The sequence below is a fragment of the Eptesicus fuscus genome, chromosome 6 (genome assembly GCF_027574615.1).
Source record: "Eptesicus fuscus isolate TK198812 chromosome 6, DD_ASM_mEF_20220401, whole genome shotgun sequence".
Taxonomy (NCBI): Eukaryota; Metazoa; Chordata; class Mammalia; order Chiroptera; family Vespertilionidae; genus Eptesicus; species Eptesicus fuscus.
Window position 1 is genome coordinate 61,183,647 of NC_072478.1, and position 26,738 is coordinate 61,210,384.

Here is a 26,738-nt window from a genome sequence, read left to right on the forward strand (position 1 = left end):
AAGAAGTCAGGAATCCATTACAAAGTAAAGGAATAGATCTTTAGGTATGCACCAACACACATGACCTACTTTTTTCCTGTCAAATGTATCAGATAAATGTATATTATAATCTAAAATAGTGAGAAAAGGCCAGGCTGGTGTGGCTCAGTAGTTGAGTGACTACCTATGAACCATGAGGTCAAGGTTTGATTCTCAGTCAGGGCACATGCAGTCTTGATCCCTAGTGGGGGGTATACAGGAGGCCAGATCAGTGATTCTCTCTCATCATTGATTTTCTATTTTTCTCTTCCTCTCTGAAATCAATAAAAATATATTAAAAAGTAGTGATAAAGGATTAGGTCACAAAATCACTGGGGAGGCAAATTGAGATATACAGAATCAGTATAAAGCCATACATATGCTGAAGCCTATCAATATTTGTTACTCTTATGGTAAAATGAGACATGAAATTACTGAATGTTAACTATATCACTTACATGTTTTTATTGTTGCCTACTTTGAATGAAGCCCATGGGAGGGTGTTTATGAAAAATAATGATAGCCATTAAGAGTGCAGCTCTAATTGAAGATATTATCAAATGTGGTAACACTTGCAGCTGGACCCCCATGAAAATAGAAATAAATACGCAGATGGTTGAAACCAGTCTGCCCATCAATGAACCATTAAGGTACATTATTCCAGCTGTCAAAATTTTTTTATTTATATTGCATAATCATCTTTTGCTAAGTGATAGGATAATTTGTTTACTTTTTATGACTACAGTTTTATAAATTGAGAATTGTGACATTTTATTCTCTGGTAAGTTTTTGTATTTTGTTTGGTCTCTTTTGTTATACATCCTACTATCCTAATTTCAGACTATTATTTGTGTTCTAATAATATATAATATTATATTATTAACTGTATATGTTAACATGAGAGTTGCCAGTAATGTCTGCTTTATTTTAACATATATGTGCATATACATTTTTATGTACATTTCTTTCACATAAACACTAAATCATTATAAAGAAGACTAGAGGCCTGGTGCATGAAATTTGTGCACGGGGATGGGGGCGGTCCCTCAGCCTGGCCTGCAACAATGACGGCATCCCATGCCCCAGCCGGCCTCTGGCCAGAGGCCCACCCACCTACCTTCCCTCCCTCCACGAGCCAGGGATGCTGGGGCTTGTCACCGGGGTAACACCGCCAGCGTCCAGCGCCCGGCCGCTATGGGCATCACCATCTCTGTGACGGAGTGATGCTTAATTTGCATATTGCCCTTTTATTAGATAGGATAGTTTTTAAATTGGTTTTGAACTATGTAGTTGTAGATAACATGATGAGAAAAGTAATTTAAAAAATCATTTTAGATGGAGAGAAAAATAGGCAGCAGTACATTTTTCCCTTTGTTCCTTTTACTACACATATGCTTTATTAGAATAGGAGTTTCAATGTTTCCATATGCAGAGATATAAAGACAGAAAAAGTAGAAATCAGGGTCCTGCTGTCATTGAGAGTACTTGAATCTCTACTTCTGAATGAGTTATCTGAGGGTTGCCAGTAAGCATCAAGGAAAATTCTTGTCAAACTGGAACTTAATTAGGTATACTTCATTCTATTTGTAATCTCTGGGGAAAAGCTTCTCAAACAGTGGACTCATACTATTTATAATTAAGATACCACACTTCAAGCTTTCATTTACACTGGGAGGAACCATTCTTTTAAGGTTTACATGAACACAGGGTCTTTGCATGAAACATATGCAACAAAATCTTTGTAAGGTGAATATATATGAGGTTGTCTTTTAGGAAAATTTTTGTCTTAATTTCCTCTCATTCCTTAGTAACCGGTTCCATTTTTATGTAGGAAGACATTATTCTTTGTTGTATCACATTAATGAGTATGGTGAAGTAAAGTGACATTCCACCAAAATGTTATTTTGATACTATAAGAATTGAACCTGTGATATGAAATGTAAGAATAGGTTTTTAAGTTGCTCCAAACCTAGATTCATTTTCAAATGGCTATGAAACAGAAAAATGAATAGCTTTGTAAATCAGAAAAAAAAAAAGGTTGTATATACATGCCAAAAGCATAAAGACACTTCTGCCAGCAAAGTACAGGTACAAACAGCTGAATGAAAGGGAAAATGTGGTACAGGACCTTCCTGCCACATTGTAAATTGATAGTTGGAACTCATAATTTGAAGGGGTAAGGATTTGATTATATCAGTAGCCTTTCCAGAAGTGTTTTCTCTGAAGCCCCTGAGGTCATGTCGAACAGAGATCTCAATAGATATGTTGATTATTCTGGGCTGCAGTTTACAGCCTGTTATGTGGACTAGATAAAGTGACCATGAATTGACCCACTGTTTTCAGGTAGTGCATCCATGCCAGGTGATAAACAGGTGGCTCCAGCCAGAGTCCAGCTGCTTTCACACCAAACAGGGAAAACCACCCATCCTCTCTTTCCTGTCTTCTCTCAGTACCTTGCCTATGGCCAAATCTCGTTAATAACCAAATAGGCTACAGAAAATCGAAATGTTCTTCTCAGTAACTTGAAAGAAGAGATATGGGTTTCCAACAATCTCTAGCAGAACCTACCTCAATTTACAATATGAAAGTTAATTCCTCTTTATGGTAAACGTGGGACAAAGAAAAAATTATCTTGCACAAGAAAAAATGTTGCCATTCAAAAGAGAGAGCACAATATTAAGAAACATGTCTCTCTTTGACAAAGAATTATGAGTCAAGAAAACATAAATTTATAATTTTTGTATTTGTAATTTATTAGACTTAATATTACATCCCAAACACTATATGCCAGGTGCTTTTCAAAGGGTATTTCAGATGTTAACATTTAACCACTATAATAAATTCTGTTATAATCCCCTTTTCACAAATTTTATTCTTAACACAAAATTCAAGGTATGTTTTGTACAGGAAGATAGAGGTGGCAGACTCAAAGAAGAAACTGAGATCAGAAAAGGATCATGGGATAACATATAGTACACAGTGGGAGCTCAACAAGTATTTATTGACTTAAATTTGGTTAAATTTAAAAGAGGACTTTTAATTTTTAAAAATGTAAGCAGTGTGTCATGTTGGGTCATCCAGACAAAAAAAAAATCACCAAAATAATAACTTTAAAGTTCCCATAATTAAAAATAAATGACAAGGGCAAAAGTGAAAATAAGGGAAATAATCCTGGATGAAATATTTAAAAATTTGTAAAAGTCTTTATTGCTGAAAGTGTAACATATGTCCACTTTGTTCTCCCTTGACCACTTATAGCCTGCCTCTGCCCCCCACCCCAGGCCTTCACCACCCTATTGTCTGTGTTCATAGGTTATGCATATGTATATGCATATTGAGAGTACTTGATCTCTTCCCACCCACCCACAGAATCCCAGGATGAAAAGTAGATGACAAGCAACTGAAGAAATAAGAAAAAAATTGAAAATATTTTTCTTTTTTAATGTAAGCATTTACCATTTTACCATATACTAGATTATATGGATAATGGTGATCATGAGGACATTAATAATAATAACTAATTTCCAAAGGGCTTTGTGTCTATAAACTCATTGAATGGTCACAAGTTATTAACCATATTAAACCCCTTTGAAGGAGTGCTGTTATTATCAGCATTTCGCAGCAGCAGAAATTGAAGTGCAGGGCGAAAGTTAAAGCCTAGATCCAAACCCACAGAGCATTTCCCTGAGCCCTTCACTCTATCTCTGGACCAGATTCTCCTAACAAAAAGAGACCTACATCTTAGTCACTGTGCTTCAAGAGTAAAACAAAAACTGCATTTATTCATGCAGAAATATAAAAAAAATACTTTAAAAACAAAAACGTAGTAAAACAGGAATGAAAATTGTCAAATACACAAATAGGTGCCAAAAACAGTGAGTTTATTTCTATAGAACTTTGAGTAAAACACATTGTGATTATTATCTCTGGGCATAGAAAAAAAATAACAAAAATTTATTTTTTTCAAATAAAGAGTAATTAAAAGACATACTTGCATACAATAGTGAGATAAATCAAAATTAGTTATCCAGTGATATAGAATCTTTGTAAAAAAAAACTAGTAGTAGGAAAAATATAAAAACTATAAATAGGTTTACAAATTGCAAAATGTTAATGTTATTAAACACAGATGTTGCATTATTAATCATTTATTCCATAATATTTACTGAGTGACAACTATCTGTTAGGTCCTAGAGATAAAAAATAAACAAAACAGATATATCCTTGCTGTTATACGTAGTTTACATATAGTGTGGATGGTGGAGGCACAATAAAACACACACAAAAGACAGGTTGTGATGAATGTCCTTTAGTAAAATAAAGCAGATGAAAGGGATAGAGAGGGCAATAAAGAAAGGCCTTTTGTTAAGGTGACCCTTGAATGGTAGGAAGTGAGGGAGTTGAGGCTTGAAGTTATCTGGAGGATAATTATCCCAGTAAGAAAGGATAGCAAGTACTAAGGACCTAGGGTTTAAGAGTGTTTTCAAGGAAGTGAGTTAGGTTAAAAGGTAAGAGAAAAAAACATATTTAGGCCAGGGGTTGGCAAACTATAAACCTGCATATCAAATTCTGCCCACCACATTTTTTGTAACAAAAATTTTATTGGAGCACAGACATACCCATCCATCTATTCATATTGTCTATGACTACTTTCACCCTTACGCAGCAGAATTGAGTAGCTGCATAGTATACTCATTACCCACAAAGCTGAACATTTTTACTTGCTGACCTTTTATAGAAAAGTTTGCTGAAACCTGGTCTATATATTGTTAAGTTTTGGATTTTAATGTTTATGAGAAAAGAAAGTTCTGACTTACAGAAGAAAAATCAATTTCATTTAGCAAATGAACTTTATTGAGGCAAGGGAAGAAGAAAGGAGTACTTGGTAAGTTGTTTTCATAACCTGAGCCATAATTATCTATGATGTAGAGTCAGGTGATTTAAATGGAGTATGTGAGATATATTTAGGGCGTGTATATATTTGAAGAAAGTGTTGAAAGAATTTGATAACTGATTTGATATGGGGTGAGAGAGAGAGAGAGAGGAGACAAAGGAAACACAAGAGTTTCCCCTGTGTAACTAACTGGTAGAATGAAATCTCCATTTACTTAGATAAGAAGAAATAAAAGAACTAGATTGTAAAATAAGACATTTGAAATAATCTATATCCGAGACTAAGAATATCTGAGACTAAAAATAGGTAAGAGTGACAAAGACTGTTTAATTCTTGACACTAGCAGGTAGAGAAATAAGTTAGTTATATTTTTTGCATTTATATATCACTACAGTGCCCAAAGTACACAGTAAATCATGTTTGGGTCCATGATTACATAAATGATCCTATCTAATAAAAGAGTAATAGGCAAATTGACTATCACTCCAACACACAAGATGGCTGCCCCCATATGGACACAAGATGGCTGCCACAAGATGGCCAGTAGAGGAGGGCAGTTGGGAGGGACCAGGCCTGCAAGGGAGGGCAGTTGGGGGTGATCAAGCCTGCAGGGGAGGCAGTTAGGGGTGACCAGGCCTACAAAGGAGGGAATTGGGGGCGACCGGGCCTGCAGGTAAGGACAGTTGGGGGGGACCCAGGCCTGCAGGAAAGAGCAGTTGGGGGGGACCCAGGCCTGCAGGGGAGAGCAGTTGGGGGGGAGCAGGCCTGCAGGGGAGAGAAGTTAGGGGTGACCAGGCCTTCAGGGGAGGGCAATTGGGGGGGACCAGTCCTGCAGGAGAGGGTAGTTGCGGGGGGGGGGGGGGACTAGACCAGCAGGGGAGAGCAGTTAGGGGCGATGAGGCTGACAGGAGAGGGCAGTTAGGGGTGACTGGGTCAGCAGGGGAGGGCAGTTGCGGGGGACCAGGCCTGCAGGGGAGGGAAGTTGGGGGTGACCAGGCCAGCAGGGGAGGGCAGTTAGGGGCAATCGGGCTGGCAAGGGAGCAGTTAGGTATCAATCAGGCTGGCAGGGGAGTGGTTAGGGGGTGATTAGGCTGGCAGGCAGAAGCGGTTAGGGGCAATCAGGAAGGCAGGCAGGTGAGCAGTTGGGAACCAGCAGTCCTGGATTGTGAGAGGGATTTTTGACTGCCCGTTTAGGCCTGATTCTATCAGGATCAGGCCTAAACGGGCAGTCAGATGTCCCTCGAGGCATCCCAGATTGGAGAGGGTGCAGGCTGGGCTGAGGGACCCACCCCCCATGCATGAATTTCATGCACCAGGCCTCTATTTACTAAATAAATAAATTAGACATAAGATAAAAATATTCCTTCTAGAAGAATTGCAAATAATTCATGTTAAGTCTCTGTCTGGGAAGTGGAGATTAATTATCACCCACAGCCCCTTGTTTGTGGGCTATTGTTAGAGGCTTGCTTCCACAGAATCTAGTAGAAAAAGTGTAAAAAACTATAACATTTTTAAAGTGGGAAACCATGGTTAGCATAATCAATGATAAGTCATGTTGACAGCATGTACTGGTGATCTGAGGTGATATGAAGAATACTTCATCTCTGGTAACCTTCCTAAAACCATACCTCATCTAAGACCATGAGAAAAATACAGTATCAGACAAACCCAAATTGAGGAACATTTTACAAAATCTCTGTTCAATGCTTTTGAAAATGTCAAGGTCATGGTAAACTAGGAAGACTAAGAAACTATCATAAACCAGAGGCAACTGAGGAAACATCACAGCTAACTGCAATGTAGTGTCCTGGATGGGATCTTGGTAACTGGAATACGAATAAAAGCTGGAGTGGGGTTCATAGTAATGCACCAATTTAGTTTCTTAGTTGTGAAAGATATAACTTGGTCATGTTAACAATAGGGGAAACTGGATGAGGAGGTATATCAGAATTTTCTGTACTATCTTTCAGCATTTTTCTAAATCTAAAATTGTTCTAAGAAGGTTATTTAAAAGGTATGAGCTAATAAAATCACTACTAGACTATTTTCAAATTCCTAACAGGAAAAGAAAAACTACTCACAGTAAACAACAACAACAAAAACAACAACAAAAAAACCCTACACAAAAACAATAAAAAAGAAAGTGAACAAGTAAAAATACAAAGAACTAAAAACTAAATGCAATAAACAAGTTGATGGATAAAAACTTCATAACTTAAATATAAATTAAATTAAATTAAATTAAAATTAATATATTCCTCTACAAAGGAGTAATGGTTGCAAAGAAAACGTTTTCATAATGGGAAATGTACTATACTAATAGAATGATGCACATCAATGTAAATAAATACAAGGAAAAAAACCCAATCTTTCTGGATTCTGAAATCCCATCTGATAAATGGAGTATTTTCTTGGAAAATTGAAGGCATGACATGAGAGAAAGCTTAGAGTAAAATAATTTTCTTAACTATTATAATGAGAATCTCTCTTAACATTACATAATTTACCATATCATCACTGAAGATTCTAGGAAATATGAAAAAATAAAATGTTAAACAGCACTAAATTAAAACTTAAGAAAATAATTAAAAAATTAATATCTATTCAAAAAGTAAGAAATACTATTCTAAGAAAAAATATAAAGAGAAAAATAATAAAGGATATCTGTGATATAATTGACCTTAGGCTCAATAAAAATTGTGTAAAAAGAAAAACTAAATTAATTTAAAATTATCAGATAAGAAAAAGATACATTACCATATATCTCACTCAAAACTTTAACACCTGTAGCCCACTTATGACTCTCTCATCGATGTTTCTATTTCTCTCTCCCTCTCTGTAATCAATAAAAGCATGTATAAAATTTTTTTAAATACTTAGTTTTTTAAAAATCTTTAACACCTATAATTGAAAACATACACACAAAACTTCCAACAAATAAGGAAAAAGCAAATGATCCAGTATAAAATGGACAAAATAATGTACAGTAAATTAATTTAAGTATTATATAAAGGCACTTCACATACTTAAATATTTAAATTTACAAGGACAAAATTGAGTGCAAATACAAAATTCTAGTTTGAAAAGTTGAACTACTTAGTATTACTATATAGGTATTGAACATTATGGAAATTAATAATAATTATTGTTAAGATTTCCATGAACAACAAATCAAGATAATTTCCTACTCAGAATGTAAAAATATAATTATACCAGAGGCCCGGTGCATGAAAATTCATGCACTCGGGAGGGGTCGCTCAGCCTGGCCTGCACCCTCTCACAATCCAGGACCCCCCAGGTAGGGACCCTAGGTCTGGCCTGAGATCACAGCCTATCAGGGCTTTTGTTCCCCAGGCTGCAGGCAGCTGGCCCTACCCCCACCACTGCCACTGCTTGCCATTTGGGCAGCGCTGCCCCCCATCCCCTGCCACTGGTGGCCTCCCCCTGCAGGTGACAGGCTGGGGTGCAATGGTTTGGCTGGCCTGGGCCTCCCTCTTTCTTTGCTTGGGGGAGGGGCCAGCCCAGCGAGCGACCGTCTGCCTACCTGATCACCCCTAACCACTCTGCCTGATCACCCCTAACCACTCTGCCTGCCTGCCTGATTGCCCCTTACCACTGGCTTGGGGGTGGGGCCAGCACTGACTTCTGGTCCGTCAGCCTCCAGTTGTTACTAGTCGTTATGACCCAGGGTTTTTATATATTAGGATGCTTTAAATTATAGTCTCCACTGGGCTCCGGGAAAGGCAAAAGGTAGAGCATATGTAACACAGTGTCAGTGATCTAATTTGCTAAATTTTATGTTTAAATGCTGCTTCTGGTCATTGGAGAAATCAAATTCTGAGTCTTACACGAGGTTAACCAGAAATATATAAGCTAAGGGAATTAATAAAAATATTAATTATGACTACTAGAGATTAATGATAATTTACTGTATAACAAGAATAAATGGATTTCTTCTTATGAGATTTTAACTTTTGAAAATATTTCCATGAAAAAATGTTATTTTACGTGTTTTTCCATGATGTGTTCCAGTATTAAATGGTATACAAATTATCATGGCTTTCACATTAAAGGTGATAAGGAAAGAGGAAATATATTGATTTGCTAGTATTACAAATGAGAAAAACATATATAATTATGAATTTTGAATGAGACAAAAGGCATAGATGACTTTTGTGTTCTCAATATAAAGATCTCTCTTGAGAAAATTGTTTGTTTCTATTGTGCTATGTATAAGCCAAGGGAGAAATAAGGAATTCCAAGGAAATGATTTGGGTTATTATATTAACAAGAGATTCTGAAAAGGGAAATAAAAGAAGTCTGAAATACTGTACTGAGATATTTGTTTGTGCCAAACTTTAAGAGCGAGAGAAGACAATACAGTGATTTTAATTCCAAGCTGACTGGGATGTGGTTCAAATAAACACAGCAGTTAGGATCAATATGCAGTAAATGGGTAAAAATCTAAATGTGCTTGCCTGTGATGTGTACTAGTTATTTTCCAGCTACTTTGTTGATACAACAATCCTCACTGTGTGCCAGACACTGATCTAACTGCTGGGAACAGTGTGGTAAAGGAGACACACTGACTTTCTACCCTCCTGAAGCTTACAGATCTGATGTGGACAGTTGACACTTTGGAACAATTCCTGTTTAAGTGCCAATGAGGGTCTCCTGAGCTCTCTGATATGAAATTATTGGTCCATTTCCTTGTGCTAGCAAATAATGTTGTTACCATATTTTCCGGCGTATAAGACGACCGGGCGTATAAGATTTTCCTGGGTTAAAAAGTCGTCTTATACCCCGGAAAAATGGTAGTCCAATATATCTAATCCATTATATCTAATCCCATCAATATAGTCCAATATACCGTATTTTCCAGCGTATAAAACGACCTTTTAACCCAGGAAAATCTTATACGCCCAGTCGTCTTATACGCCGGAAAGTACGATAATTCTTCTACAGAGCGTTTGCCATTCTTGACTAAGATTAATCTATTGCAACACTAGTCTGCACATTCTAGGTACTTAAAAACTCCAAGTGGCAGATGAAAACAAGAATAAAATCTTTAGCATATTCTAAATTCCTTATGGAAATGGGTTAGTCTACTGCCTGCATTTGGAATCATATTAGGAACCTAACATTTCACAAAAGAATGTCAATTCAGCTGCCTAAGTGTGTGAAATGTAAAACATATGGATCGTTTTATCAACAACACAAAATATTGGCATTTCTTACACTCATTAAAAATGTCAATCATAAATTGACTGTGGTGCCAAAAACGTGCTCTAGACATCTGATATTTGAGAGATGGGATCTGAAAGTTATATGAGGCATCCATTTCTCTAGTCAGGCGATGAAGAAACTGAAGAGCAGATTTTGATTTTGTTTTCCAAATTTTATGACTTGAGGAACATAGAACTTTCTCTCTCCCTCTCACCATTATACCCATGCTTTCAGATAATAAAATTTGATGTGTTCATCTATATATAAATATTCACAAATTTATTGCTAATCATTATGCCAAGTATAAATATAAAGGACATATGAGATAATAAACTTGCTTTTTTTTTCATAAGACAAAGTGTTATAATCAAGAGTCTTAGCTCTTGTACTCTAACTCAAGTTTAAATCCTTTCTTACTAATAAGCTATATCCTCTTATGCAAATAATATGAATTTCAAAACATCAATGTTTTATTTGTGAAATACCAGTAGGGATTAATAATATGTGCCTGTTTCATAGAGCTCTCACAACAATAAAAAGTATGTTATAAGGTCTTAGCACTGCATTTGATACCTGATAAGTAGCTACTATGATTATGGTCATTAGTTCTGCTTATCCTTAAGAACACTTAAAAACGAATTGTAGATCAATGTGTAATTTTAAAAATAAGTTAGAGTGCCGATTGCTCAGTGGTTAGATCATTGGCCCTTAGACTGAAGGATCATGAGTTTGATTCCCGGCATGTACCCTGGTTGAGGCATGTGCGAGAGGCAACCAGTGGATGTGTCACTCTCACATGGATTTTTCTCTTTCTCTCTCTTCCCCTTCTCCCTCTCTTTCACTTTTTCTAAAAATCAATAGAAAAAATATCCTCTGGTGAGGATTTAAATAAATAAATAAATGAATTAAAAGAAGAAGAGCAATTCCATATGAATTTCATCACATTTTCCCCAGTATTAACAAATTGCATTAACTCTGATAGCACAAGCATGAAGTAGACATGACAAATCACCCACCTTATTCAGGTTTCACCAGGTTTATATACACTGAATTACGTATGTGTTTGTATGTATTTAGTTCTATGAAATTTTATCATAGATTTGTGTGGCTATACCCACATTCAAGATACAGAACAGTTTCAAAATAGGGATCTCTCTTGTTACCATTTTACAGTGACAGCTACCTTTCTCCCTCTCTCTGCCCCTTCCTTATCCCTCCCTGAAGTTTGCTGAGATTTGTTTTATGGCCCATGAGATGGTCTATATATATTTTTGGAAAAAAAAAAGAGTATTTTGCTGGTGTTGGCTGGATGGTTCTGTTTGTCATTTATATTTTGGCGATTGCTTATGAAATTTGTTTGTTCTATGTGCTTGATTTTCTGGTTAGTAGTTCTATCAATTGCTAAGAGGGGGATATTGGAGTCCCTACTTATAATTGGGAGTTTGTCTATTTCTTTATTCAGGTCTATTGACTTTTTCTGGATGTACTTTTAGGCTCTGTTGTTTGGTGTACACACAATTTAATATTTCTATATCTTTATGATTGATCCTTTTATCATTATGAAATATATTTAATGGGGATTATTAATTATGTTGACTTGTATACATTTTATGGACTCCTAGGGATGTAATCTACATAAATTAGTAATTAAGTAGAGGAATCTCAAACCCCAGTGCAGTACTAAGATTAGTTCTTTTAAACTTAGCCAAAGTTTCTGGAAATTCATTTTATAGTGTGGCATAATAAAACACCAGAAAGAGACTCAGCCCTTGTTCAGAGAATTTTATACAGTAAGTATATGCCTTGTCCTTTCATTTATAAATACAATAAGGGTTATGTTTCTGTTGGTGTGTATGTATACATATAGTGTGCAGTTATGAAAAAGAAAGAGCTACTTGCTATGAATGTAAAAATTAGGTGCACTTGCAGTGTGATTGTGATATTAATTAACAATTCCTTATTTCAAAGCTATCAGTAAACTCCTTGGCTATAAATAGCAAGAAATAAGTTAGAGATAAAATAGCTCTGGTTATGCCCTGACGGTTTGGCTCCGTGGATAGAGCGTCAGCTTGCGGACTCAAGGGTCCCAGGTTTGATTCTAGTCAGGGGCATGTACCTTGGCTGCAGGCACATCCCCAGTAGGGGGTGTGCAAGAGGCAGCTGATTGATGTTTTGCTCTCATCTATGTTTCTAACTCTCTCTCCCTCTCCCTTCCTCTCTAAAAAATCAATAAAATAAAAAAAATAGCTCTGGTTATGATCTGAGCCTCTCATCATCCTCTCCCCACAGTTTTATAGAGATATAATTGAAATACAGCACTGTACAACTTAATGATTTAACATATATATATATATGTATATATATATATTCATTTTGGTAATCATTATATATATATATATATGTAATCATTTCATTATATATGATTTTGGTAATCATTTCAATATATATATATTTAATGAAATGATTGCCAAAATACTTTAGTTAACATGCATCATCTCATATAAATACAAAATAAAGAAGAAAATTGTTTTTTTCCACATGATGAGAATTCTTAGAATTTACTGTCTTAATTTTCAAGTCTACCATACTTAGCACTCCCATCTTTATATATTATGTTGCCATTGAGTAATTAGATAATAGTTTTTGTCAGTTATTATAAGATTTATTTCCAACCTTATACTCTTTCTTTTTTGTCCATTAAATGGATGCAATATAATAACTTAAAAAAAAAACAGTATAAGTAAATGGTAGAGACTAAACATCTTGTTTCTAGGTTTAATATTTTAATGGCATATGTCACCGTGATAGAGTTTTGTTACATTTTATAAGATACAACTGATTGCTATAAAAAAAAGTAATGCATCTCTCAAAAACCATCTACCATACTTTCCGGTGTATAAAACGACTGGGCGTATAAGATTTTCCTGGGTTAAAAAGTCGTTTTATACGCCGGAAAATATGGTATATTGGACTATATTGATGGGATTAGAAATAATGGATTAGATATATTGGACTACGTATTTTCCGGCGTATAAAACGACTTTTTAACCCAGGAAAATCTTATACGCCCAGTCATTTTATATGCCGGAAAATACGGTATTAGTTTTGGACTGTCATCACTTTTAGGTGGAATCTCTTACAAATTCTGTTATTTTGTTAGTTTTTATTTCAATTTTAAAACAAACGTCTCATTTATTCTGCACATTTCCAAGTATACCCTCAAAAAGCTGAGAATGCAGAAGGTGAGAAGGTGGCTTGTATTGGTGATTGTGGTAATTGCATAGAAGTGTGAACACTTAGGCCCCAGGGCCACTTCAGTTCATTTTGATCCAGAGACAAATAAATGACTAGATGGTGTAGAATCAGATCAAGATCAGATCAACATTTCCTTCACATTTCTAACCAGGAATTGAGCGTGTATGTGTGTGCATGTGCCACCATCCGCATAATTTAAAAGCTTTTTGAAAGTGAGACTTTGGCCACAACTTCTCCAACCTCTTCCCTTCAGTGACTGTGTGTGGCATCTAGAAAATCTTTTTCATGGAGTGATTTGAAACCATGGCACCCTATATTTGACATTTTGTTTGTTAGTAAATAGCCTGTATACCTGAGATGTTTAGTAAATACTTGGTAGCTATGGTAGTTGAAATTTTATCTCTATACTTATGTTTTTGTACATATATCTATATCAGGCTCAGAGCTGGAGGTTTGTGTGGGAATGACTGAAAAATAAATCCACTTCTTGTTTTCAGAATCTTTTGTGTCTAAGGCTGAATAGTTTCAAGGACACTGTGGCTTAGGCTAAAATCCTTTGGATCATAGAAGCTGAAAGATAAAATTAACCTGTATCTAATACTTTTTTTAGAGTTTATGGTACCCTATTAAAAGTTGTTGACAATTATAATAAAACATAAAGTAACAATGATTTGTAGCTATCTGTAGCACCAGCTGCCCACAAACAGTCACTGATAATCAGGAAGGGAATGAATAGCAAACCTTGGGTAGTTCACTCAGTGTCACAAACTAAATCTCAAATTTCCTTTGAACACCCATTGTTGAGTCAGTAAATTTTGTTCACTGATTGACCAAGTTCTGTATGAGATGTGAGGGTGAACAGGGTTGTATTAACTATCTATTGTTAATAAGAAATGACCCCAAAACTAAGTGGCTTAAAACAATAAGTTTTGGTTATTTCATAATTTCTGTGGAAGGAACCCATGCATTATCTGGATCCTCTGCTTTAGGTTCTCTCAGAAGGCTGCCCTCATGCTGTAGGCTGGGCTGCACTCACCTCAAGGTCATGCATGTGGCTGCTGATAGGGTGCAGTTCCTCACAGCTTGGTTAGAGGCTGGTCTTAATTCCTTGTCATGAAGGTCTCTTTCCAGCAGAGATGAAGACATGGCTACTGATTCCCTCCTAGTGAGTGAGCAAGAGAGAGCTCCCAACACTAAAATCACCTCTTTTGATAACCATATCTTGGAAATGCTATCCCATCACCTGCTTCATTCTACTCAAGGACATAATAAAAAGGAGGCAGGAATCATTGGGAGTCATATTAGAAGATGCACAGCATTGCTAATAATGCTGATGGAATAAAATTATTTTCCTTGAAAACCCAATTGATTCTTTTTTGGAATACTTGTGATTAAAGAAAATAATGAAAATGAACAGGGGAATGAAATTAAATAGAAACAAGATAATCTTGTTTTGTCAGTGTGGGTGGCTATGAGGTAAGGTGAGAAACTATCATATAAAGGAATGATAAATTTAAATGCTACAAATGCACGTGGTCTTACTTTCCAGAGATTTTAATTAAATACTTAAAAATATCAACAGATTTCACTTGCATTTAAGACTTATATTTAAAATTAAACAAAATACCACCAACACCAAACATTGAATTTCAGACTTTTTTCATAATTTTAATAGCATTGATTTTCTAATTATAGGGTAATAGATATCAAATTAAGATGTTTTGTGTTTATACCAAATTGTTGAACAAACTCAACATTAGATCAAAAATATAAAATGGCTTTATATAAAATTATAGGGGATTATTTCCTTGGAAAAAAGTGATGTTTTGACTTGTTTTTTTATTGTTGTTATTGATGTTTACTGTTAGTTCTTGGATAAAGCATACCATTTGTCCTCTGAAAGAGCCACTTTTTAGTTTAATTAATTAGAATGTCAGTTCATTATCAATGATTTGCTTGCAATATGTGCTATGATGGAATATGATTAAAATTACAAAGATCAACTGGTTGTGATACATTCTCTTTTTCTATGACTTCAGATTTTAGAATCCAGTATTACATTGGATTGATTTTTTGGTAAAATCTTGTCGTTGTTGTATGCAATGTTGAACCATTGAATCCTTTCCCTGCTGTGGAATTAGATGTGTAACCATTATCTCATAATGAATATGCTGCCGAACAATGGACTCCTTTATAAACACAACAATAACATTTTGAATTTCATCATTATGAAAGATTAGAAATGTACAATTTAATTCCCAGGGTTTTAGCCTTAATGCGATACCAGCTAAAATATTTACATTTTCAGTGCCAGTTTAATTAAGTATATTCATTGTCTTGAATCAAAACATAATTTGCACTGGGTTTAAATATTTCAGCATTGTTTGTACAGCGTCTGAACACTGTCACAGAAGGTCCTTAGAGTTTGTTTTAAACTCCAACAAATGAGTCATTTAAGCTAACCCAAGCTTCTTGGTGCTTCGCAACACAGCTTTACATTTCCTTGCAAATTGAATTCCAGCCAGGTGTCACTCTTTAGGATCCCCAAGGCTTATCTCTGCCCTTTCTGCTCTGACATATGCTTTTGACATACCCAGAAAATGGTGTGATAGAAACCTGTGGAGTGGTAATGCCCTTTACAGCAGGGGTCAGCTGTAAAGAACCATTAATGAGGCCTCCCATAAACAAACCCTTCTGCAGGGAAGGTGGCAGAGGAAAGGGGAAGAGACACAATCCACTAGTACAGGTTGCATGTGGAACAGGGCTCTCCTGTATCTGTTTCTTCAGAGTGTTTTTCCAAACAGTGAAAACAAAGCTGATGTTTTTTCTCTGTATTTCCCATGAGGAAAATTATTTGATCTTATTTGACTTTTGTTTTTTTCTCAATATGAGAACTATCTAATATTTACTTTTATTGAAGTTTCACAATGGATATGTCACTCACTGCCTTCATTAAAAATATATGTCACTCTTTGAAAACATATACCCAAAGCACTTGAACCAAAATCAATTAATATTTGTATAACTTGAAATAAACTGTTCCTAGGAGCTCCCCCCCCCACACACACACACACACATTGTAGGTTAATCTGGAAGGAGAATAATGAAGAACAGGAAAGAGCATAACGCTATACAGTATACAGTAAGTAAAAGCTACCAAGTAAAAATGGAGTTGGATGTGCAGCCCATGAATTTTTCTTAAAGTGAAATCTGCTGAAATACAATATCGTGTCTCAAGAAAGGCACGACGGTCATATTATTCAAACTATTTCATAAAGAAATAAACAGAAAATACTGTTTACATGAAGCAAGGAAACATGGGCTATGACTATCTAGTGGTTATTTATGAACTCCACTTGTTTAGATATTTGATGATTATATCTCATTTGCATATTTATTGACATTTAATGTTTTGTTTATGTTATATGTATATACTCTCTGAACAATGCATTTATTAATGTGCAACACATAGTCATTTTAGAATTAAATCAACCCCAACAAGGGAGTAAGTAGGAAGAGTTTACAAAACAGCAACCATGTTGCATGCAATATGCTTCAAATTATGACATAACTTTTTTTAAGTTTGTTGGGGATAAATAATGCACACATTTATTTCTTAATAAAAATTCAGCATACCATATGTGAAGTAATAATTCAAGTTATTACATTTATTTTAAAACTAATTAGGAAAAATACCTCTTTTGCCTTTTTTAAAATATGCTTAATAATGTAGTCTGCATAATTTGCTTATGTTTTTCCCACTGACCCCAACTATGAATAAATGAAATAATAAATAAAATAAAATAAAATAAAATAAAATAAAGTAAGAGGTTGCTGCATAAGTTATAAAATGCTGACTTGAGTAGACCTATCAAGGACTCCACACTTTTCCTCCTTCCCACATCTCAAGTCTCCTTGACTATTCTGACATTCCTTTCTGTTTAGTCTTAAGTTCAAGGACTCTGGATGAGAGAACTTTTGTTTACAGACCTCCCTTCCCTTTGCCCATGCCTAAGATAGCAATACTGTACTCATGAGCCTGAGAAGTTGTATCACTTTGACAAGGTAGTGTGTGTGTGTGTAAAAGACTTATCATCCCATCTGCACTGTCAATGACTTAAATATAGGAACAGTGCCTTATAGATTCCCCCCTTGGGGAACAATTCAAGTTATTATAATTCCTCAATAGGTTAACCAGCAGTCACCAACCTTTCGGATTCACGGATCACCAGTGGTCCGTGGACCATTGGTTGGCGACCGCTGGAGCAGTCTTCAATTAGATAGATTTTGAATAGATTTGGAGCAGGCTCAGCTTTCAAATACCCCTTTCTCTTATTACCAATAACAGCAGTTACTGAATAACTGAATAAGGTTATAGATATCCTCTGGGGTATGGATCAACTTTTCTCTGTGCAAAACCATTATGTGTGTGTGTGTGCTTGTTGCCAAACGAAGCCCAAATGTCATGTGGACTATTTGATCCCTATGTCTGGAATTTTTCTCCTCTAAATAATTTTATCTCTGGTTAATGTGCCAAGGAATAAAAAGAAAGGAATTTACCACTGTAATCTTCTCATCTGAATTATTACTTTGAGGATTTCCATAAACACAAGTGAGAGAGAAAATTAAGAGACATAAAGAAGGTTTTCATTTAAGGATATGTTGGTCTACAGGTGTCATTTAGAAAAGGTTAGAGTAGACCAGTCACTTACCTTTCATTGTAATGAGGGCAGGCACCAGATGAAAAAAGTGATTTTTACCTCTGACTATAACAACTGCCCACAGCAGGTTGGACAATTTGTGCTCCATTAGGATCTTAACTCAGATAGATTAAAATATGTGAGGTGGGAGGGAAGGATGAGTAAATGCAATTTTGTCCCTTTTGCATTTTAATTAAGTGGTGGAGTCATATCTTTGTAAAATTTGAAGTAACTTCCAATTCAAGATAAATTTAATGTCTTAGGAAGACTGTGCGTGAAAGGTAAGGCTATAAACTATATTTTGAGAATCATCTTACCTAATGGGTATTCTTTTGTCTTTATTTAACAAATTTCATCTTAAAGTTGTGAAAAATAAAATCGACATAACTAGGTAGTATAAACAATTCCTTCAGTCCTTTATCCTCCTCCTCTGGCCTGCCCTTCTTCCTACCATGCCTCAACAAGCATGAAAATGTAGCTCCCTTATGCCAAGTGATGTACCATGAAAAAGTACATGGTGGATGAAACCCACCTCCTGCCCGTCTGTGAGCTAGGTTTTCATAGGAAGTGACTGATAACTACATAATTAGTTTAGCTTTGGTTTTCCTTTTTTTTTAAAAAAAATATTTTTATTGATTCCAGAGAGGAAGGGAGAGGGAGAGAGAGATAGAAACATCAATCATGAGAGAGAATCATTGATCAGCTGCCTCCTGCATGCCCCCTTACCAGGGATCAAGCCTGCAACCCAGGCATATGCCCTTGACTAGAATCTAACCTGGGACCCTTCAGTCCATAGGCCAACTCTCTATCCACTGAGCCAAACCAGCTAGGGCAAGCATTGGTGTTCTTATCTCTCTTCCACTAAGTCTCCCAAGTGACTTTCTGGAGTCTTAGAGTATACACTATGCATCGACTTCTAAAAGCATTAAACCTAAGAAACAAGTATTAAAAGGTAAAGAAGGTTAGGTGGGTACAGTCTGGTGATATTTTGTAAACCACTGGCTGCCCAAAGGATTATTTTAATCTATTGGGACAGCTTTTAACTGAATCTAGTAAGCATGAGAGTCACCACATACACACAACACACAGGGGTCACTTCTGTGGTTCTTCACCTTTTTGTTTGTTTGTTTTTCATAAGTAATCTGACTCATTCCTCTGAACATTTGTATTCAAACAACCACATGGACTTCAGATTCTCAATTTGTCGGCTATATGAACAGCAGTAAATGAAAGCTATGACAGGAAATATGTGGAGATTTTCATAATAGTGACAGAATGAAAGGAGATACTAGTATTGTTATCCAACATGTGGAATTATGAAATAATATTTAAATGCTTGTAAATTTAGAACGTGACTAAGTTTTATTTCTCTTTGTCCTGCATTGAAGTCATATTATTCAGACAAACATCAAAGGAATCTGCAATTTTTCATATGCTTGCATTTCCCAAGAGTTGATAAAGCCTGGAGTCTTAAAATAAATAATTACCATAGAACTAATCGAAAGAAACACAGATTGGTTCAATTATTTGCTGTTTGGCTTTGCATTAGTTAGTATCTCCTGGTATGTATATATCTACCTACACTCATTTATAGTCATGAATTAAATTTTTAAGGGTTTATAGCAAATGTATTAATATTTGAACTGCAGTTAACTCAGGAAGTGCATTAGATGCAATAATTAGTGTGAAAATTCAAAATAGAATTACTTTCTTAAAGCAACAGTGAATATTGAGGATTTAATTTCTTCTTACTATGAAAAAGAAGAGTATGTTATTTGGATAATTCTCATTTTGTTTTCTGAATCATAACCAAGGAGGGTTATTTTCAGAAGATTCATTCCATGAAATTTCAGAAGGAAAAATTCAGGTACAGTTAACATAAAAGTTAAGAACATTCAAGGGTGATATTCAAATTTCTCTATGCCTAAGAATGTTATTGTGAATCAAATTATTTTTTTAAAATTCTAGTTAAAAGGACATGCCAGTTTAAGAAGTAGTGTATTGGTTTAAATCAACGTTATGTGTAAAAATTGAAGAGATAGGTTGTTGTGCTTGCCTCAGTAAATTTGGTAATTCGGTGTTCTAAAACATAGACATATCACATTCAAAAACAGAGGTGAGAGAACATAGAAGTAATAGATAATGAGAAATAGAGACAGAAGAATTGAGAGAAAATGACAAAGGGAGGAGGGCAATATATATATATATACACACACACACACACACACACATATACATGTATGTATATATATACACACACACATATATATGTGTGTGTGTATATATATAGTAACATGAAAAAAGAAATAATGTGGTTCTTATCAAAGATTTAAGTACTATGCAGAAAGCAAATGGTAAAAATGTGAGTTTGCTTCATTAGAAGAAATTTAACAACTGTTTAAAGAATTTTAAGCAAGTGTTCAAAACAATCTTCCGATGAGGCAATCTATTTGAGTGAGGATGTAGGGGCAGAACATTAAAGCTGGGTAGTTCAGAGCACTCAGGCATCTCAGCCTGGATTTGCTCTAGAATAAGCACAGAAATTACTTGATGCACCGTTCTATCTCCAATATCTACAATGTGTGTTTCAAGGAAACACACCTACACATCAAGATCTATTTGTGAAACACAAATTATACAAGCTTAAATTTGTAAATGTCTGGTTACCATTTTCCTCTCACTTTTTTATGTTTTCTGTTACCTTAGCAGAATGAAGACGTAATCCTGGTCAGTATGGCTCAGCAGTTGAGCATAGACACAGGAACCAAGAGGTAGGTGGTTTGATTCTCAGTCAAGGTATATGTGCTGGTTGCAGGCTCACTTCCTAGTAGGGGGCATGCAGGAGGCAGCCGATCAACGATTCTCTCTCACCATTGATGTTTCTGTCTTTCTCTCCCTTCCTTTCTCTGAAATATATGTATGTTAAAGAATGAAGAGTTAAAAAGAGAAGTGCTTATTTTGGATGTGACAGATTTAAAAAAAGTAAAAATCATGTTGAAGGACCCCATTCGGGTGGTGGGGATGATGTGGCATAAATCCATCAATGTGATTCATTACCAGTGTGCAATAGCAGGATAGCACCCTAAAAACAGCACACTGGACTGTGCCTTTCCTAATGAAAATAAGCAGTTAAAGATGAACAAATGGCTACTTTCTCATTAGTGCTGCAAGAAGCTTAGGTGCTAATGTTTCTAAATGAAAGGGGTTTAAGTGCCATAGCTATTTTAGGGACATTAGTGCTCAAAAAAAAAAAAAAAAAAGAAAAAAAAAGAAAAAAGCTAATGTATTATTAGCACTTACATGACTCACTTTTAATAGAGCTAATCATTAACCAGGACTAAATGCTTTGTTTCTGGGAGTTCCATAAAATACATTATTTTTGTTACTGTAAAGGAATAAAATCCTGGAACATGGATCAGAGTATCATTGATGTTTTTCCCCTAGAAATACCATGAGAAATGTGTCGCATTATCACTAGTGAAGACCACCTGAAAATAGCAGTGTTGTTTTGTGTAAATTAAATACAGAGATCTAAATAGATTTCATCCATATATTTTTTTAAATTAATGCATAAGTATTTTTATAATCCTCATTTTTATAATGTTAGGACTCTATTTTGACACAGGGTACGTGTTTTTTAACGCTTCGTATTTTTAAAAAAATAAGGAATTGCAACATCTTGTAAGTGATAATTATTTGGCCAGTAGGTGGCAGCATAGCTCTTTGATTGCTTGGAAGAAATGTTTCAAATTTAAAGTAATCCAAAGAACTCTCCTTTCTGGTGATTTAAAAAAGAAGTTTTTCTGTATGCTTCATATGTTTCTTTTATTTTTATACCATATTCATGTATGGGTATACAATATTTAGGTCTTAGTTTTACAGACGATTAGCAATTTTCCCTTTCAAATAGATTATAATATATACTATATTTACAATATAATTTCCATTTTTAAGTCATAACATTTTAGATAATAAACATTCCTAATTCCTCTGCTTCTCCCTTATCATTTTAAAGATAATAAAAAACATAGAATCCCAGAAAGATGAAGTGATGTGTCCAAGTTCCACCTCAGGTAGTTTCAGATATCAATTCACCTTTCTTTCTCAATAAAAACTTATCTAGGACAAATTTTCTTTTCACAAATTTGAAATCTGAATTAGAAACTATAAAAAACACCTTATGTTTTATTTTGTTCATATTTTAAAGTACAGTGTTTTCTTCCTCTCTCTCTCTCTCTCTCTCTGGTTAGGTTAAATTGTATGGAATGACCACCATTGATAAGTGGCAGTGTTTTTCCCTCACCGACATTCTTAATCCAATAACATTAGATTGGGTGACTAAGTCAATGCCAGCTGGTCTGACAATTTTAAATGGTGATATATCATCTTAGTAACCACTTGTTTCCAATTTTTCAGAATTTTATCATTGTTGTTCAGAATGTATCACTGTAAGCATAAAGCCAAAGCTGTTACCTAGACAAGGTGGCCCTCAGACTGCCCCTCCCTTCCTTTCTAGACTTCCCTCTGATGCTCGCTCTAGTGCTCCTTTCCCTCCCGGCACACAGGCTGGGTCTGTGTTCAGACAGGCTGCAGAACAGGTTCCAGGCCAGGCCCAAGCTTTTACATTCAATAAAACACTCTGGCCACAAATATTTTCAAGGATTGTTTTCTCTTCTTCTTTAGATCTTGGCACAAATGTCACCAGTGAAAAGTACCTGAGCTTCCTGATCATCTTAAATAAAATCGAAACAACTCCCCCCTTGTCTTTTTCCTATCCAAGTTCTCTGATTTATTTAGTAGTTCTTCTGGCTACTTTAAATCTGAGAACATTTATGCCAAGCAACCAAAGAACTATACTACTGTCAACAATGACAAACCATATATTTTGTTTATTTGTTAGTTAGTTGATTGTCATTTTTACACTAGAATGTAAGCCTCAGGAGGCCTTGGGTTTTGGCTTTTTTCATTCTGTATCTCCAATACCAAGAATAGGTCCTGGTAATTAGTAAAAACTCATTAAATTGAATGTTGGCTTTTTTGTTTTTAACAAAGACTGTGAGTTCCTTCGGAGGAAGTTAAACCAAAGTGAATGCTACTTTTTAAATTTGGTTAGCATGTATTTTATTTCCTGAATTATTTATAGTTCAGACACACTATTAAAAGCCTTATTTTGTTGAGTTACTGCATCTTTGTTAGTAATTGATGATTATTGTAAGTAAAAATAAATGAAAAACATTCATAGTCTATTATGCTTTCCAGATACTTATTGAATTTCTTCTTTCCCTTCTTTTCCTCTTTCTTCCTCTTCTTCATCTTCTTTTAACCCTTTGCACTCGCTTGCTTTTTTCTCGATTCCTTTATTCTACTCGGGATTTAATTTTTTAAATACCCCAGATTTTACAAAGTGTGGCAGTAGAATAAAAACTGGAGTTTCTTTTCATACAAACTTATTTATTTGGATTTTTTTATATTTCAAATTATTGATACATTCAAAGAGTATAAAAAGAGCTGCTGCCGATGCTAACCATGTCGAGTCACACTCGACATCCGAGTGCAAAAGGTTAATAATTGTATAATAAGGTACATGAGATCAAACTAATGAAGATTGATCTTGGAATTTCAATAATTTTAAGTTTAGATACAGGAAAATAAAATATAGGGTTTATTTTTAATCCTTAGTCACAGTATTGACTTTGACAATACCCTTGATAGTAAGATGGTTTATTTTCATGACTAATGGCATATCATTGGTACCTTGTGTCTTTGTGACTATAAAGCGCCTCACCTTGGTTACATATCAGTGACAAGTGATGTCAGAAGACATAATGCTAATAATATGTGTGGCATTTATTTTCTATTAAGTGGATATTGATCCAGGGTTTTTAGGGAGAGTTTTGTTACATGAAACACCATCTTAATGAAAAACATAGACACCAGATCCTTTGCTTTGGGGTTAAGATTCTCATGAATGTAAAATGCTATAATCTGTAGTGAGAAAAATATGTTATACAAGCCAAATCAGTTCACATTAAATCCATGCTACATTATTCATCTGTTTTAAATTCAACAATATGAACTTTTTATTATGAAAGAATGAAACTTTACATTCATAGAAACCAACTTTAAACACATTAACTGTTCCAATAGTGGGTTTGTTTTATGATGCTACTATCAAAAACAAACTATTAAGAAAGAACTCACTGTCACAAAAATAAAATTAAAACGTTTATTTCTTCATGGAAATCATGAACAATTGATATTGCTCACTGTGCACTATTTTTCTTAAAGTAAGGAAGATGAAAATATGGATCAGTGAGATGATAGGCAATTTTACATCTATATGAAGACGTGGCCAGCTCCTTCAGAAAATAGAACGGGAATGAGTAGTGAAGAGTTATCAAAATCTCTAAAGTCATTCTATCTTGCCTTGAAATGAGATCTGGGTACTTTATATAGGAATGCAGTTAGCCAGTAGCCAGTGTCCAGAGATATAAAAGAAATGTGATGCAAAAACTACAAATGGCAATGGTATAAAAAATGTAATTTTTATCTAAGATTAGAAAATAAAATGAATTTACAAACAAAACATTTTCATTACAGAGTCAGTATTTTTATAGTGAATGATCATATGGTATATTGTCACTTTAAATGTTTTAGAAGGAAGGTCTTGGTAAATGAACCATCTGATGAGGAAAACAAGCCAATAAGCCACCTGTAGTTTTGTTTGTACAACAATCACATAACATGTATGGCTGATGTTTCTGATTTTATCCGTCACAATCTGTAATACCTCTAAACATAAACTGAGTATACAGACGGACTCCTTCAGTTCCAGCTATGCAAATTAATACCTCCTTGGGCACAGCGTTTAAGTGACACAGAGACTCTGCATGGTAACGATCATACAGAGAGCACACCAACACTTTCTGAAAATTTTAAGTATGACCCCTACCATGAAACTTTCCTCATGGAATAAAAATAATAATTTTTTCTTAGATTAGGAATTTTAAAAGTCAGTTGTGACTTCCATAATACAATTATTAGACATTATATTTCTGACCAAAGGTAGATAGAAAGTTTATTAGAGAAATTGATATTTTTCATATGATATTGCAAAACAAATGCTCTCCCAAACAGTAGACTAGGAGTTCATTGGTGAAAGAAACCATGGCTTTTGCTATTTTTGTAGTGTAGTAGATAAAATAGTGACTGGCATAAGGTATTATATATAAATATTCAGTGTTTTTCCCTTTCAATGCTTTTTGAGGTATATACAAATGAAGAATAAGTGAAATAAAACCATTAATAAGCTATTTTAATCCTATATAATAAAAGGCTAATATGCAAATCAACCAAATGGCAGAACAACTGGTCGCTATGACGCACACGGACCACCAGGGGGCAGATGCTCAATGCAGGAGGAGCACCACTCAGCCAGAAGCCAGGCTCACGGCTAGTAAGCGTAGCGGTGGTGGCAGGAGCTTCTCCTGCCTCTGCAGCAGCACTAAGGATGCCCCCTGAGAGCTCCCAAACAATGATAGGGCACAGACTGGGCTGAGGGACCCCTCACCCCCCCAAGAGCATGATTTTCGTGCACCGGGCCTCTAATTTATGTGATAAAGTTATAAACTTTTGTAGAAAAAATTAATTTATTTGCTTTTTTATTTTCCCCCTCTTTATTTTTAATGACAGTACATAAGAAAATGAAGCCAGTTTTTTTTTTTTTTCAAAGTATGCAGTTTAAAGAGTTTTACAGTGAATCTGATAAACATTTATGAGAAAAATGTGAAAATACTAGGGATTATATTAGGGGATTTTGATAAAGTGATTTATAATTGCTAGTAAAACTATATTTCTTTTAAAAAATTATTTCTGACCAGCAAACAATGACTTCTGAAATCAGACTCTGTGCTTTCATATTTGAATCCAAATACATATATATTTTTATAATGCTTGCCAAAAGTAACACCAACATAAAAAAGATTGGTTTTCACCATTTTCCCCCTAAAATCAAGATCCTTTGTCATCATATTTCTTTGTAATAGCCAGAACACGGAAGTATGAATGAGAAAATGGTCACATTTCTTTGTTAATATAAAACTAATTTTTTTCCCTTAGAAATACGTGTGTAGAATTAGGGTCTTAAAAAGAGAGGACCTGGAGAACATTTAAAGGAACAGAGTATACACTGAGTGGCCAGGTTATTATGATCTCTGAACGCATAATAATCTGACACTCAGTGCGTGTGTGTGTGTGTGTGTGTGTGTGTGTGTGTGTGTGTGTGTATACTAGAGGCCCGGTGCATGAAATTCGTGCGGGGGGAGGCGTTGTCCCTCAGCCCAGCCTGCACACTCTTCAATCTGGGACCCCTTGAGGGATGTCCGACCGCCCATTTAGGCCCGATCCCAGTGGGATCAGGTCTAAACGGGTGGTTGGACATCCCTCTCACAATCTAGGACTGCTGGCTCCCAACCATTCACCTGATTGGTTGGGAGCCAGAAGTTAGGGGCAATCGCCCTCTGGTTAGGGGCAATCGCCCTCTGCCTGATTGCCCCTAACCACTTCTGCCTGCCAGCCAGATCACCCCCTAACCACTCCCCTGCCAGCCTGATCGATGCCTAACTGCTCCCCAGCCGGCCTGATTG

General features: G+C 35.4%; 1 long non-coding RNA gene across 1 annotated transcript in view; it reads left to right on the forward strand.

The window, feature by feature from the left end:
• LOC129149329 (uncharacterized) overlaps positions 1–26,738 on the forward strand; it is an 88,775-nt gene that overhangs the window by 38,795 nt on the left and 23,242 nt on the right. Inside the window, exon 2 of the long non-coding RNA XR_008556243.1 lies at positions 20,803–20,864. This is a non-coding gene — a long non-coding RNA (uncharacterized LOC129149329). The remainder of the gene's footprint in view (positions 1–20,802; positions 20,865–26,738) is intronic.